General features: G+C 40.3%; 1 protein-coding gene across 15 annotated transcripts in view; it reads right to left on the bottom strand.

The window, feature by feature from the left end:
- PEX5L (peroxisomal biogenesis factor 5 like) overlaps positions 1–15,103 on the bottom strand; it is a 272,998-nt gene that overhangs the window by 68,976 nt on the left and 188,919 nt on the right. The gene's annotated exons all lie outside the window — the stretch shown is intronic.

The raw sequence follows: 15,103 nt of genomic DNA, 5'->3' as shown, positions 1-15,103 counted from the left end.
CATTCCAATCACAAAGAAAGGCAATGCCAAAGAATGCTCAAACTACTGCACAATTGCATTCATCTCACATGTTAGTAAAGTAATGCTCAAAATTCTCCAAGTCAGGCTTTAACAGTATGTGACCTGTGAGCTTCTAGATGTTCAAGCTGGATTTAGAAAAAGCAGAGGAACCAGAGATCAAATTGCCAACATCTGTTGGATCATTGAAAAAGCAAGAGAGTTCAGAAAAATATCTACTTCTGCTTTATTGACTATGCCAAAGCCTTTGACTGTGTGGACCACAACAAACTCTGGAAAATTCTTCAGGAGATGGGAATACCAGACCGCCTGACCTGCCTCTTGAGAAGTCTGTATGCAGGTCAGAAAGCAACAGTTAGAACCTGTCATGGAACAACAGAGTGGTTCCAAACAGGGAAAGGAGTACGTCAAGTCTGTATATTGTCACTGTTTATTTAACTCACATACAGAATATATTATGAGAAACACTGGGCTGGATGAAGCACAAGCAGAAATCAAGATTGCTAGGAGAAATATCTATAACCTCAGATATGCAGATGACACTACCCTTATGGCAGAAAGTGAAGAAGAACAAAAGAGCCTCTTGATGAAAGTGAAAGAGGAGAGTGAAAAAGTTGGCTTAAAACTCAACATTTCAAAAGGAAGATCATGGCATCTGGTCCCATCACTTCATGGCAAATAGATGGGGAAACAGTGGAAACAGTGACAGACTTTATTTTGGGGGGCTCCAAAATCACTGCAGATGGTGACTGCAGCCATGAAATTAAAAGACGCTTGCCCCTTGGAAGAAAAGTTATGACCAACCTAGACAGAATATTAAAAAGCAGAGACATTACTTTACCAACAAAGGTCCATCTAGTTAAAGCTATGGTTTTTCTGGTAGGCATGTATGGATGTGAGAGTTGGACTATAAAGAAAGCTGAGAGCCAAAGAATTGATGCTTTTGAACTCGGTGGTGTTGGAGAAGACTCTTGAGAGTCCCTTGGACTGCAAGGAGATCCAACCAGTCCATCCTAAAGGCAATCATTCCTGAATATTCATTGGAAGGACTGATGCTGAAGCTGAAATTCCAATACTTTGGCCACCTGATGCAAAGAACTGACACATTTGAAAAGACCTTGATGCTGGGAAGGATTGAAATCAGGAGGAGAAGGGGATGACATAAGATGAGATGGTTGGATGGCATCACTGACTCATGGGCATGAGTTTGAATAAACTCCGGGAGTTGGTTATGGACAGGGAGGCTGGGTGTGCTGCACAAAGAGTCAGACATGACTGAGTGACTGAACTGAACTGAAACCCTAGATTATAGATCTGTACTTAGTTCTTGAATTACAAAGCTGAAAAAGACAGTTCTTGACCTCAAGGAACTCAGTCACTTGGAAGGAGTTGTTTTGGGTGTTGAAAAGCATTCTGGACTAGTAGTCAGAAGATGGTGGACTCTTGTCCTGGTGGTGCCACCACTCTTTAGGGTTGTGTGTATGTGAGTGCTAAATTGCTTCAGTTGTGTTCAACTCTGTGTGACCCTATGGACTGTAGCCTGCCAGGCTCCTCTGTCCATGTGATTCTCCAGGCAAGAATACTGGAGGGAGTTGCCATGCCCTCCTCTAGGGGATCTTCCCAACCCAGGGATCTAACCCATGTCTCTTTCATCTCCTGCATCGGGAGGCAGGTTCTTTACCACTAGCGCCACCTGGGAAGCCCTTAGGGGTGTGATGTCAGCCAAATCAAATGATCTTTTTTTCATTTCCAAATTTGGGGGAAATTTTTCTGTAAACTGAAGAGTTATATCAGAGTTAGGTGATAGTATTATTATTATTATTTTATAAAAAATACTTTTATGTTTTTATAAAACTACATCTACTTTTAAATGTCCAAAGAGGTGGATGCTGCTAACCAGCTGAGCACAAACAACCCTGCTTAAATTCTGTAAGGACGAAACTGTATTAGGGACTTTTCTTTTTTTCTTGGAGATGGAGCTTGTGATTTTTTAAAAGGATATTCAGAATCTGAATAACATTGCTGACTCAAGAGAAATGCAAAGGTCAATTGTTGCATCTAAACTGTGCTGTCATGACATTTGAATAATTAAAAGGTTTTCAGAGATAATTGTAGTCTCATATTTTAGCTAAGTGTTTAATGACAGTGAACTATAAACATGAACTGTTTTCATACAGGGAAGTCCCCAGAGCCTATTAACTGTCCAGATGGTAAGAAATGGAAGGATTAAAATGTATTTAAATTCAGTTCAATTCAGTTGCTCAATTGTGTCTGATTCTTTGGGGCCCCATGGACTGCAGCATTCCAGGCCTCCACGTCCATCACTAACTTCTGGAGCTTGTTCAAGCTCATATCCATCAAGTTGGTGATGCCATCCAACCATCTTATCCTCTGTCATCCCCTTCTCCTCCTGATTTCAATCTTTCCCAGCATCAGGGTCTTTTCCAATCAGTCAGTTCTTCTCAACAGGTGGCCAAAGTGTTGGAGTTTCAGCTTCAGCATCCATCCTTCCAATGACTATTCAGGACTGATTTCCTTTAGATTGACTTGTTTGATCTCCTTGCAGTCCAAGGGATTCTCAAGAGTCTTCTCCAACACCACAGAGTTCAAAAGCATCCATTCTTTAGTGCTCAACCTTCTTTATGGTTCAACTCTCACATCCATACATGACTACTGGAAAAACCATAGTTTTGACTAGATGGACCTTTGTTGGCAAAGTAATGTCTCTGCTTTTTAATATGCTGTCTAGGTTGGTCATAGCTTCTCTTTCAAGGAGCAAGTGTCTTTTAATTTCATGGCTGCAGTCACCATCTGCAGTGATTTCAGAGCCCAAGAAAATAAAGTCTGTCACTGTTTCCATTGTTTCCCCATGTATTTGCCATGAAGTGATGGGACCGGATGCCATAGGAATCATCCAAATCTTTCAAACTAGACTTTACTGGGTACTAAGAGTGTATTTTAAAGACTTCCTAAAACACATTCAAAGTAGGAGAGGACAAGGACTTTTATTTCATTTAGGTCTTTATTTAGGGGTTGATTTTTATAATAAAATAACTTAAAAACTTAAAAATTATGCAATACTCTTACACCTTGTAGGCAAATCAGAAAAAAATAGATGCCCAAAAGGAAAAAATAGCCCTATTAATTTTACTACCTAGATATAATAACTGTGAGTACTTGGTATATCTCATTTGGGCTTTTCCCTGTTATTTATGTATAAAAACCATTGCTCATGAGCTTTCAGTCTTAAGGCCAGTTACTTCCTTCTCTGAGCTCAAGTTTTGTCATTTATAAAAACGAATTAAGTATATACCTTATACGGTAGTTTTAACAAGTAAATTTCATAATACTTATAAAATATTTAGCAGGATAGTGACACATAATAATGCTCAATAAATGTTAGCTATTTTAATTATTTCATTACTAACTTGTGAAAATGGAACCTTATTGTATGTATGACTGTTTAATCTTTCATTATGGACATATATGCATGTTAATAAATATACAACTATTACCTCATTTTAATGACTCAGTAGTATCCTATTATATAGATTTATCTCAATAAGTTTCACCATCTCTTATTATTGCTATTGCTAACATTTGTATCAAATAGCCCTGGGCATGCATCCTTACACAAAAATGATTATTTCTCTAGAATTATAAAAGAGTTTCTGGGTCAAAAGGCATGAACACTTGGAAGCTTTTGGTGTACTTTGAAACTGCCTTTCTGAAATATTGCACAAGTCCATTCTTCTATTAGTACTGAGTATTATCATTTAAAAAAATTCTTTCCCACAGTGGCCAATAATGATGCTGAACATTTCCCCCACATACATATTCTTGATTGCCGGAAAATTTGTAAAACTGTCGTTGCCTGGTGGGAAGATATTTAATGTATTTAATAGTCATAGGACAATTCTGGTTGCATATTTCATGAATCAGTACTGGTAAATTATAATCTACTAAGAATTATTTCTCTATATTTTTCACCTTTTGTTGACTTTTTTCTTTACATCTTCAGATATGCCTCCCTTTTTACTTTAATAGTATTTATTTGAGCCTTTTTTCTTTTTGTTTTTTCTTAAAGTTTATTTTTTAAATATTTATTTATTTATTTTACTTTTAACTGGAGGCTAATTACTTTACAATATTGTGGTGGTTTTTGCCATACATTCACATGTATCAGCCATGGGTGTACATGTGTTCCCCATCCAGGCCTTCCCTCCCACCTCCCTCCCCATCCCATCTCTCAGGGTCATCCCAGTGCACCAGCTCTGAGCACCCTGCCTCATGCATCAAACCTGGACTGGCGATCTATTTCACATATGATAATATACATATTTCAATGCTATTCTCTCAAGTCATCCCACCCTCACCTTCTCCCACAAAGTCCAACAGTCTGTTCTTTACATCTGTGTCTCTTTTGCTGTCTCACATATAGGGTCATCATTACCATCTTTCTAAATTCCATATATATGCATTAATATACTGTACTGGTGTTTTTCTGAGCCTTTTATCTTAACATTATCAGAAGTTTGTCAATTTTATTTATTTTTTAAAAAACTCAAGATTTTTAGTATTAATTGTGACAGCCCATGAGCTGTTAAAGCGCTGCACTCAATATGCCAGCAAATTTAGAAAACTCAGCAGTGGCCACAGAACTGGAAGAGGTCAGTTTTCATTCCAATCCCAAAGAAGGGCAATGTCAAAGAATGTTCAAATCACCACACAATTGCACTCATTTCACATGCTAGCAAGGTAATGTCCAAAATCCTTCAAGCTAGGTTTCAACAGTACATGAACTGAGAGCTTACAGATGTACAAATTGGATTTAGAAAAAGCAGAGGAACCAGAGATCAAATTGCCAACATCTGCTGGATCATAGGAAAACCAAGGAATTCCAGAAAAACCATCTACTTCTGTTAAATTGACTACACTAAAGCCTTTGACTATGCAGATCACAACAAACTATGGAAAATTCAAGAGACAGGAATACCAACCACTGTACCTGCCTCCTGAGAAACATGAATGCAGGTTCAAGAAGCAACAGTTAGAACCAGACATGGAACAACAGACTGGTTCAAAATTGGGAAAGGAGTACAACAAGGCTGTATGTGGTCACCCTGCTTGTTTAACTTATATACAGAGTACATCATGCAAAATGTGAGGCTGGATCAATCACAAGTTGGAATCAAGATTGCCAGTAGAAATACCAACAACCTCAGATATGTAGATGATACCACTCTAATGGCGGAAAGCAAAGAGCAACTAAAGAACCTCTAGATGAAGGTAAAAGAGGAGAGTTAAAAAGCTGGCTTAAAACTCAGCTTTCAAAAAAATGAAGATCATGGCATCTAGTTCCATCACTTCATAGCAAATTGAAGGGGAAAAAGTGGAAGCAGTGACAGACTTTCTTTTCTTGGGCTCCAAAATCACCATGGACCGTGACTGCAGCCATGAAATTAAAAGATGCTTGCTGCTTGGAAGAAAAGCTATGACTAACCTAGACAGCGTATTAAAAAGCAGAGACATCACTTTACCAGCAAAGTCTGTCTAGTCAAAGCTATGGCTTTTCCAATAGTCATGTATGGATGTGAGAGTTGGACCATAAACATGGCTGAGTGCTGAAGAATTGATGCTTTTGAACTGGGGTGTTGGAGAAGACTCTTGAGAGTCCCTTGGACTGCAAGAAGATCCAACCAGTCCATCCTAAAGGAAATTACCCTGAATACTCAATTGGAAGGACTGATGCTGAAGCTCCAATCCTTTGGCCACCTGATGCAAAGAGCCAACTTATTGGAAAAGACCCTGATGCTGGGAAAGATTGAGGGCAGGAGGAGAAGGGGATGACAGAGAATGAGATGGTTGGATGGCATCATCAACTCAATGGACATGAGTCTGAGCAAACTTCTGGATATAGTGAAGGACAAGGAAGCCTGGTGTGCTGTAGTCCAGGGGTCCTAAAGAGTCAGACACAACTTAGTGACTGAACAACAACAGCGTGTAAAATTTAGTGCAGCCTTGAGGAATAACAGATGTTTAATACTGTTATAGTATGGAGGATAAAAACAAGTCAAGGTATTTCAAAAGAAGCAATTTGAAAAATAATTTAGCCAATGTATTGATTCATTTACTAAGAAGGAAACACTATACACACACACACACACACACACTCACATATATATTTCAAGTCTTATCTCCCCCAACCCCCACGTCAGTGTTCCAACGTAGCTTGCTTTTAAGGCCTGCTTTTTAAAAAGCCTGATCAATGGCAAGCTTTTAAGGAGAAAAAAGTTTTCAACACATGCTATTAAAAGTGTTGGTTGGTATGCAGACCAAAGTCTCTAAATCAGCTAATTTAGAATCTGATAATCTTGGTGAAGAATGAGCCTTCCTCCTCTGAGAAGAGAAATTCTACTCTCTCAGGTAGAAAAGTGGGGATTCATTCTGACTGGCGACATATTATGGTGTAATGATACTGATTTTCCTTTCCCTTTGGCCCTGAGATAAGGAAAAATAAGGATTTGATTTCTGAATAAGACTCAGAAAAAACTGCAGTTTCAAGAAGATTGCTCAAATTTGTTTGCAAAATCAGAAACACATTAAAAAGCAGTGGACATAAACTAATGGTTTTTGAGTAAAGACTTAATTGTTCCTAGACCTTTGTACTGTTATTTTATTGAATATACAAAATCCAGCATCATGTTTTTTTTTTTTCCCCTACATAAAAATATAAATGTGACACACCTCTCAGCCTAGTTTTTTACAAAATAATAAACATTGCTACTTGGTCATGTTTTCCCAATGAAAATAATGGATAAATGTTCAAACAAATGTTAGACTAGCAAATCATGCTATTGTGCTAATAGCACTATTGTGCTAATGTCTTATATTGAAGAGCATAAATAGAATTCTTTGGGTACATTCAACAGAAGGCTGAATTACACTTTTCAATGTCATATAAAATCATGTAAATTCCACACTTTTCCTTTATTTGCACTGAGCACAGTTTGTGACTACATATCTGCGTGCCATTCTGGGGAGTGGAGACACAAGAGTAAAGATGACAAAGTCCCCATTCTCATGGAGTTTCTAGTCTAGAAGAAAGATATGGTAACAAAAAATATATAGATAAATGAATAATGTAAGATCAGATGGTTATTAGTACCTTGAGAAGTAATTATACAGGACAATTATGAATGACCTCTTTTAGAAGACTTCTTGTAGTGATCAAGGAAGATCTCTTAAAGGGAGTGACATGTGAGCTGAGACATAAACAAACCCAGGTAAGAGCATTCCAGGCAGAGAAAAAGAAGTTGGGCATGAGCTTGGAGGGATGAAGGGAGAGAAAAGCCAGTGCGGCTAGACTGTCCTAGGGGATGGGGAGGAAGGACAAGACAGGAGTCAGATCATGTCCTATGGAATAAGGACTCTGGATCTCATTTGTGATGGGAAATGATGGCAGACTTCAACTGCCATTATTGGCGGGGAAGTAATAGGATCTGATGTACCCTCTGAGTAGAGAACTTGGTGTTCTCCAGGAGAGGAGGTAAGTCCTATGCCTCTGGAGAACGGTAAGTTCTCACTATGCTCTGGTCAAGATGGAGGAGTGGAAGGACATGCACCCATCTCCTCCTGTAAGAAAACCAAAATCTCAACTGGCTGCTGAACAACCATCTACAGGAAATTGTTGGATCTGATCAAAGTATGGTACCTCATGTTCAAGGGTGAAGAGGAAGCCCCAACAAGATGGTAGGAGGGGCACAATCACATTTAGAATCAAACCTCGTACCTTCCAGAGACGCTGAGAGGGAGCAAACAAAACCGTGTGTGCACCAGGACCCAGGGAAAGGAGCAGTGACCTCCACAAGACACCGAGCCACCTGCCTTTTGTGTCTGAGCATCTCCTATGGAGGCACAGGTCAGCAGCGATCTGCTGCGGGGTCGGGGCACTGACTACAGCTGTCCTGGGACCACTGAATGCTGGCAAAAGTCCTTTTGAAAGAGGTCACCATTACCACCATTACCCCTACCATAGTTTGGCCTGAGGCCTAACTGGGTCTTGCTCTCGGAGGTGAGGCCATTCTCAGTAAATCTTTAACACAATTTTCTGCTGATGGGTCGGGCTATGTTACCTCCCTCAGGCCTCAGGCCAAACTACAGGGAGGTAACATAGCCTGACCCATCAGCAGAAAATTGTGTTAAAGATTTACTGAGAATGGCCTCACCTCCGAGAGCAAGACCCAGTTCTCCCCACAGCTAGTCCCTCTCATCAGGAAGCTTCCACAAGCCTCTTATCCTTACCCATCAGAGGGCAGACAGAATGAAAGTCACAATCACAGAAAACTAACCAAACTCATCACATGGATCACAGCTCTGTGTATCTCAATGAAACTATGAGCCATGCCATGTAAGGCCATCCAAGATGGATGGGTCATGGTGGAGAGTTCTGACAGTATGTGGTGCCCTGGAGAAGGGAATGGAAAACCAGTTCAGCATTCTTGCCTTGAGAACCCCATGAACAGTACAAAAAGGCAAAAAGATAGGACACTGAAAGGTGAAATCCCCAGGCTGGTAAGTGCCCAATATGCTACTGGAAGAGAGTGGAGAAATAGCTCCAGAACGAATGAAAAAGCTGAGCCAAAGCGAAACAATACCCAGTTGTGGATGTGTCTGGTGGTGGAAGTAAAATCTGATGCTGTAAAGAACAACATTGCATAGGAACCTGAAATTTTAGGTCCATGAATCAAGGCAAACTGGAAGTGGTGAAAACAGGAGATGGCAAGAGTGAACACTGACATTTTCAGAATCAGTGAACTTAAATGGACCAGGAATGGGTGAATTTAATTCAGATGACAATTATAACTACTACTGTGGGCAAGAATCTCTTAAAAGAAATGGAGTAGCCCTCATAGGCAACAAATGAGTCTGAAATGCAATACTTGGGTGCAGTCTCAAAAATGACAGAATGATCTCTGTTTGTTTCCAAGGCAAATCATTCAATAGCAGAGTAATCCAAGTCTATGGCCCAACCACTAATGCTGAAGAAGCTGAAGTTGAACGGTTCTATGAAGACCTACAAGATTTAGAACATAAAAAAAAATCTCCTTTTCATTACAGGGGACTGGAATACAAAAGTAGGAAGTCAAGAGATACCTGGAGCAATAGGCAAATTTGGCCTTGGTATACAAAATGAAGCAGGGCAAAGGCTAAGAGAGTTTTGCCAAGAGAACGTACTGGTTATAGCAAATACCCTCTTCCAATAACACAAGAGACAACTCTACACATGACCTCACCAGATGGTCAATACTGAAATCAGACTGATTATATTCTTTGCAGCCAAAGATAGAGAAGCTCTACACAGTCAGCAAAAACAAGACCTGAAGCTGACTGTGGCTCAGATCATGAACTCCTTATTGCCAAATTCAGACTTAAAGTGAATAAAGTATGGAAAACCACTAGGTCATTCAGGTATGACCTAATCAAATCCTGTATGATTATGCAGTAGAAGTGACAAATAGATTCAAGGGGTCAGATATGATAGAGTACCTGAAGAACTATGGATGGAGGTTCGTAACATTGTAAAGGAATGGTGAAAAAAACCATCCCCAAGAAAAAGAAATGCAAAAAGGCAAAGTGGTTGTCTGAGGAGGGCTTAAAAATAGCTGAGAAAAGAACAGAAGCAAAAGACAAAGGAGAAAAGATATACCCATCTGAATGCAGAATTCCAAAGAATAGCAAGGAGAGATAAGAAAGCCTTCCTAAGTGAACAATGCAAAGAAATAGAGGAAAATAACAGAATGGGAAAGATTAGAGATCTCTTCAAGAAAATTCGACATACCAAGGGAACATTTCATGCAAAGATGGGCACAATCAAGGACAGAAATGGTATGGACCTAATAGAAGCAGAAGATATTAAGAAGAGCTGGCAAGAATACACAGAAGAACTATACAAAAATGGTCTTAATGACCCAGATAACCATGATGATGTGATCACTCACCTAGAGTCAGACATCTTGGAGTGCAAAGTCAAGTGGGCCTTAGGAAGCATCACTACAAACAAGGCTAGTGGAGGTGATGGAATTCCAGCTGAGCTATTTCAAACCCTAAAAGATGATGCTGTTCAAGTGTTCCACTCACTATGCCAGCAAATTTGGAAAACTCAGCAGTGGTCACAGGACAAGAAAATGTCAGTTTTCATTCCAATCTCAAAGAAAGGCAGTGCCAAAGAATGTTCAAGCGAAAGTGAAAGTTGCTCAGCCATGTCAGACTTGGACTATACCCTCCATGGAATTCTCCAGTTCAGAATACTGGAGTGGGTAGGTGTTCCCTTCTCCAAAGAATGTTCAAACTACCGCACAATTGCACTCATTCACACTGTAGCAAAGTAATGCTCAAAATTCTCCAAGTGAGGCTTCAATAGTACATGAACTAAGAATTTCCAGATGTTCAAGCTGGATTCAGAAAATACAGAGGGACCAGAGGTCAAACTGCCAACATCTGTTGGATCATAGAAAAGGCAAAAAACCATCTATTTCTGCTTCACTGACCACACTAAAGCCTTTGACTGTGTGGATCACAACCAACTATGGAAAATTTTTAAAGAGATGGGAGACATTTAACCTGTCTCCTGAGAAACCTGTATTCAGGTCAAGAAGCAACAGTTATAATCAGACATGGAACAACAGACTGGTTCCAAATTGGGAAAGGAGTATGTCAAGGTTGTATATTGTTACCTGTTTATTTAACCTTTAAGCAGAATACATCATGAAAAATGCCAGGATGGATGAATCACAAGATGGACTCAAGGTTTTCAGGAAAAATATCAATAACCTCAGATATGCAGATGACACTACCCTTGTGGCAGAGAGCAAAGAAGAACTGAAGAGCCTCCTGATGAAGGTGAAAGAAGAGAGTGAAAAAGCTGGCTTAAAAGTCAACATTCAGAAAACCAAGATCATGGCACCCGGTCCCATCACTTCATCACAAATAGATGGGGAAACAACAGAAACAGTGACAGATTTTATATTCTTAGGCTCCAAAATCACTGCAGATGGTAACTGCTGCCATGAAATTAAAAGATACTTGCTCCTTGGAAGAAAAACTATGACAAACCTAGATAGCATATTGAAAAGCTGCTGACAAGGTCTGTATAGTCAAAGCTATGGTTTTTCCACTAGTCATTATGGATGTGATAGTTGGACCATAAAGAAAGCTGAGTGCTGAAGAACTGATGCTTTTGAGCTATGGTGTTGGAGTAGACTGTTGAGAGTCCTTGGATTGCAAGGAGATCACACCAGTCAATCCTAAAGGAAATCAAACCTGAATATTCATTAGAAGGACTGATGCTGAAGCTCCAATACTTTGACTACCTGATGCAACGAGTTGACTCATTAGAAAAGACTCTGATGCTGGGAAAGCTAGAAGGCTGGAAGAGATGGGGGCTACAGAGGATGAGATGATTGAGTGGCATGAGTTTGAGCAAGCTCCAGGAAGTGGTGAAGGACAGGAAGCCTCATGTGCTGCACTCCATGCCGTCACAAAAGAGTTGGACAAGACTGAGTGACTGAATAACATCAAGGGGAGTAAGACTGGAAGCTGGGAGAAAAGGTAGGAGGCTGTGGCAGTAGTTTGGGCCAACGCTGCTGCTTGTGTGGAGGAAGCTGTAGATGGGGGAGATAACTGATGTGGTTGGATTCCTTTAGCTGGGTCATTATTCCAACAGGTCTTCCTACTGGATTGGCTATGAGGCTGTGGGAAAGGAAGGGCATCTTCCAGGATTTTGGTTTGAGCAGACTGCAGTGTTATTACTTTAGTGGAGTAGGTACTGGTTTGGAATGGGAGATTAAGAGTTTGTTTTTGACATGTTATGCATATAATGGATACTAGAATCCAAATGGAAGTATCAGTAGACAATTGAATATATGATTTGGGAATTTTGGGGAGAGGTTAAAGTTGAAAAATGAGATTGAAGAGTTATCAGGATATAGGTGGTATTTACATCCACGGAATTGAAAGAGGTGGCTAAGGAGAAAATGTAGATGGAGAAGAGAAAGAGCAAGGGCTGTGTCCTCAGTCTCCATAATACAGACGTGAGTGGAGGAGCCAGAAAAGGAGACTGGGGAGGAATGGCCTGTGAGGCAGGAGAAAAACCGCTATCTAGTGCAAAGCACTGCTCAGCACATAAAACTCATTCCACACAAATCTGCTGAAGGAAAGAGTGAATGATCAGGTTTCTGTCTCCTCATCTCATCTCCTACTGCTCCTTCAGGCCCACCCTGCATCCTAACCACACCCAGCGATGTGGGCAAGTGCTCAGTGCACAGACACTCATCTAGGCCTCTGTGCATTTGCATGTTTTCATCTCCTGCTTTGAATGCCTCCTCCTTCTATTTCCTTTTAAAACTGATGCCTGTTCTTAGGACACCTTCTCTGTCTCTGCATTAGGATTCTTAATTATCTTCTACCAGATTCTGAGCAAGCTGAACACAAGGATGGTGGTGGGGGTTTAGTTGCTAACTTGGGTCCAACCCTTAAGACCCAGTGGACTGTAGCCCATCAGGCTCCTCCGTCCATGGGATTTCTGAGACAGGAATAATGGAGTGGGTTGCCATTTCCTTCTCCAGGGGATCTTCCCAACCTAGGAATCAAGCCCTGGTCTCCTGTATTGCAGGTGGATTCTCTACCTCTGAGCCATCAGGGAAGTCCCCGAAGGCAGGGATAGTTAGTCCTCATTTCGGTATCTCTAGTGCCTAATGCAGAGTCTGAAAATAATAGTCACTTAGCAAGTGCAATTTTTTTTAAAACAAATAAGTGAAGTTATCATTCAATTTGTGAGGATCAATTCAGCTTCCTACATGATCTTCATGTTTTCCCTTCCTTATGTATTACTCCCAAAGTTTATGAGCAGGCTCCTGGTGAGTTTACCAAACCCACAGAACAAGGTGGCACAGCATGTTTAGAGCTCTCTATCTGTGCTTATTTTACTGAAACAGAATATTCCTTTTGTTCTGTGCATATCTCATCCATTTTTTCAAACAAGAGAACCTCCTTTGACAAGGCTTTAGAAATACCATTTCACCACAGGAACAACTTAGATATTGACAGGGTAGAAGAGAGGAAAAGAATACAGTATGATTCAAGTCATATCATGAAGGTTCCTTATGCAGCCAGCATCATCCAGTGAATTCATGTAAAATGCTCCTGTTGTTTTGAAACTATTTTAAAAATCCTATGCAAGATCGTGAAGAAGCCCAATGAACTGGAATCACTGGACTGGAACTGGAATCACTGGATCACAGGACTGCTCAATCAATCTCATGTTTTTTTTTTTTTTTTTTTGAGACAGCATTACACATGTACTATCAATTCCCCAAAGCAGCTACATTCTTGCCTGCTGCTGCTAAAACACAGATGTGACACAGCTGTGATGTGGAACCAAGCTGTTCTACGCAGTTCAGATTTCTTCAGGACCCTGCACCCAGAAATCTGTGACCAGAACAGGCAGCTGTTTCTATTTTCATTTGCAAACGAATGGTGTGTAACAAGACATAAGAAAGGTTCACACAGAACAGTCATAAATATACAGAGAACAAAGTTAGCCTTGGACCTAGTATTCTGAGCTAAAATAGGAGCCTATTTCAGAAAAATTTTAAAAGAGGGCTCTTGTTCATGTCATTAATCCTTTCTGAATCTTGGTACAATTCACAGAGCACCAGACTATATTTTCTTTTTGGTATGGGAAAGAATTATTTTGTAAACAGTACAGTATTTTCCGTCATTTTAGTTGAACCTGGAGTATTAGTCCAGAACATATCTTGTGACATAGCCCTTGCAATTCATTTTGCTGAGATCTGTTAACTTCATAAGTTTACTAACAGAAGAAGGAAAAACACTGAAGAGTGACAGAGGAAGTCTGGGAAGAAGGCTCAGAGAAACAAAACATGAGGAACATTCAACCAATAATTAAAAATATATCAACAAAGTATAAAGTATAAATTATATAATTCAGTGGCCAATTAAGATGATAAAGAAGGACAGAGGAATGGGGAAAAGACAAATATAAGTTCATTAGGTAAACAGGAAGATGACTGCGTGCGTGTGAGCTCAGTCACTTCAGTCCTGTCTGAGCTCAGTGACCCCATGCACTGTAGCCCGCCAGGCTCCTCTGTCCATGGGATTCTCCAGGCAAGAATACTGGAGTGGGTTGCCATTTCCTCCTCCAGGGGGTCTTCCAGACTTAGGGATTGAAGCCGAGTCTCCTGCACTGGCAGGTGGGTTCTTTACCGCTGAGCCACCAGGAAAGCCCTGGAAAGATGACTGCTTATTTACTAAAAATATACTTCAATCCTAGTGATATCACCTATCTGGAATTATTAGTCCCAGGTTTAAAAAAAAATAAAAGTTGAAAATATACTGTCCTTAGGAACTTCACAGGAGCACAGACCTAGGAATGATTTTGGCAGAAACTGGAAAGGATCCTGTGGTGACAGAGCAGGAGGTAATCCTGCATTTCTCCTGCTCTATGAGAACCTTGACAAGGGACTTGTTAGGTAAGGATCTGGTCATTACAGAGCTAAGTTATGGGTGAAAAATAACTGAAGCCAATGATTAAGTTCATGCAAAGAATTCAGCAACAAACCCAATCAGAACTAGATGCTGTCTTCTCCCATACAGGCTGAAACTGCCGCAGGAAGAATTTAGATTAGACATAAGGAAATATATTCTGATTGAGATGATTGCAAGATATTGAAATGGGTCACCTAGGAAAGTTTTGGAATATTATTTCCTAGCAACTGCTAAAAATAGAACCGATGCTCAGAGATGGCTCTAGGCAAATGTGAGGAATCAGAGACTCAAGACCGTCATAGCAGAGGGCAGTATTAGAAATCATCAAATCCAGAGGATCCCAAATTTGTCTTCACGCTGAATCGCCTGGGAGTCTTTATCAAAATTCCCAAACCCAGGCCGCAGCTGGAGCCACTGCACTCACAGTACAGGCATCAGGATTTTGGAAAACTTCTCAGGAATTCCCAGTGGGCAGTAATGAAAGATCTCAGGTTACAGATAAAGAGAGGGAAAATGA

The sequence above is a fragment of the Odocoileus virginianus genome, chromosome 4 (genome assembly GCF_023699985.2).
Source record: "Odocoileus virginianus isolate 20LAN1187 ecotype Illinois chromosome 4, Ovbor_1.2, whole genome shotgun sequence".
NCBI classification, from domain to species: domain Eukaryota; kingdom Metazoa; phylum Chordata; class Mammalia; order Artiodactyla; family Cervidae; genus Odocoileus; species Odocoileus virginianus.
The sequence above is the reverse complement of the archived record's forward strand: the minus strand, read 5'-3'. Positions and strand labels throughout refer to the sequence as shown.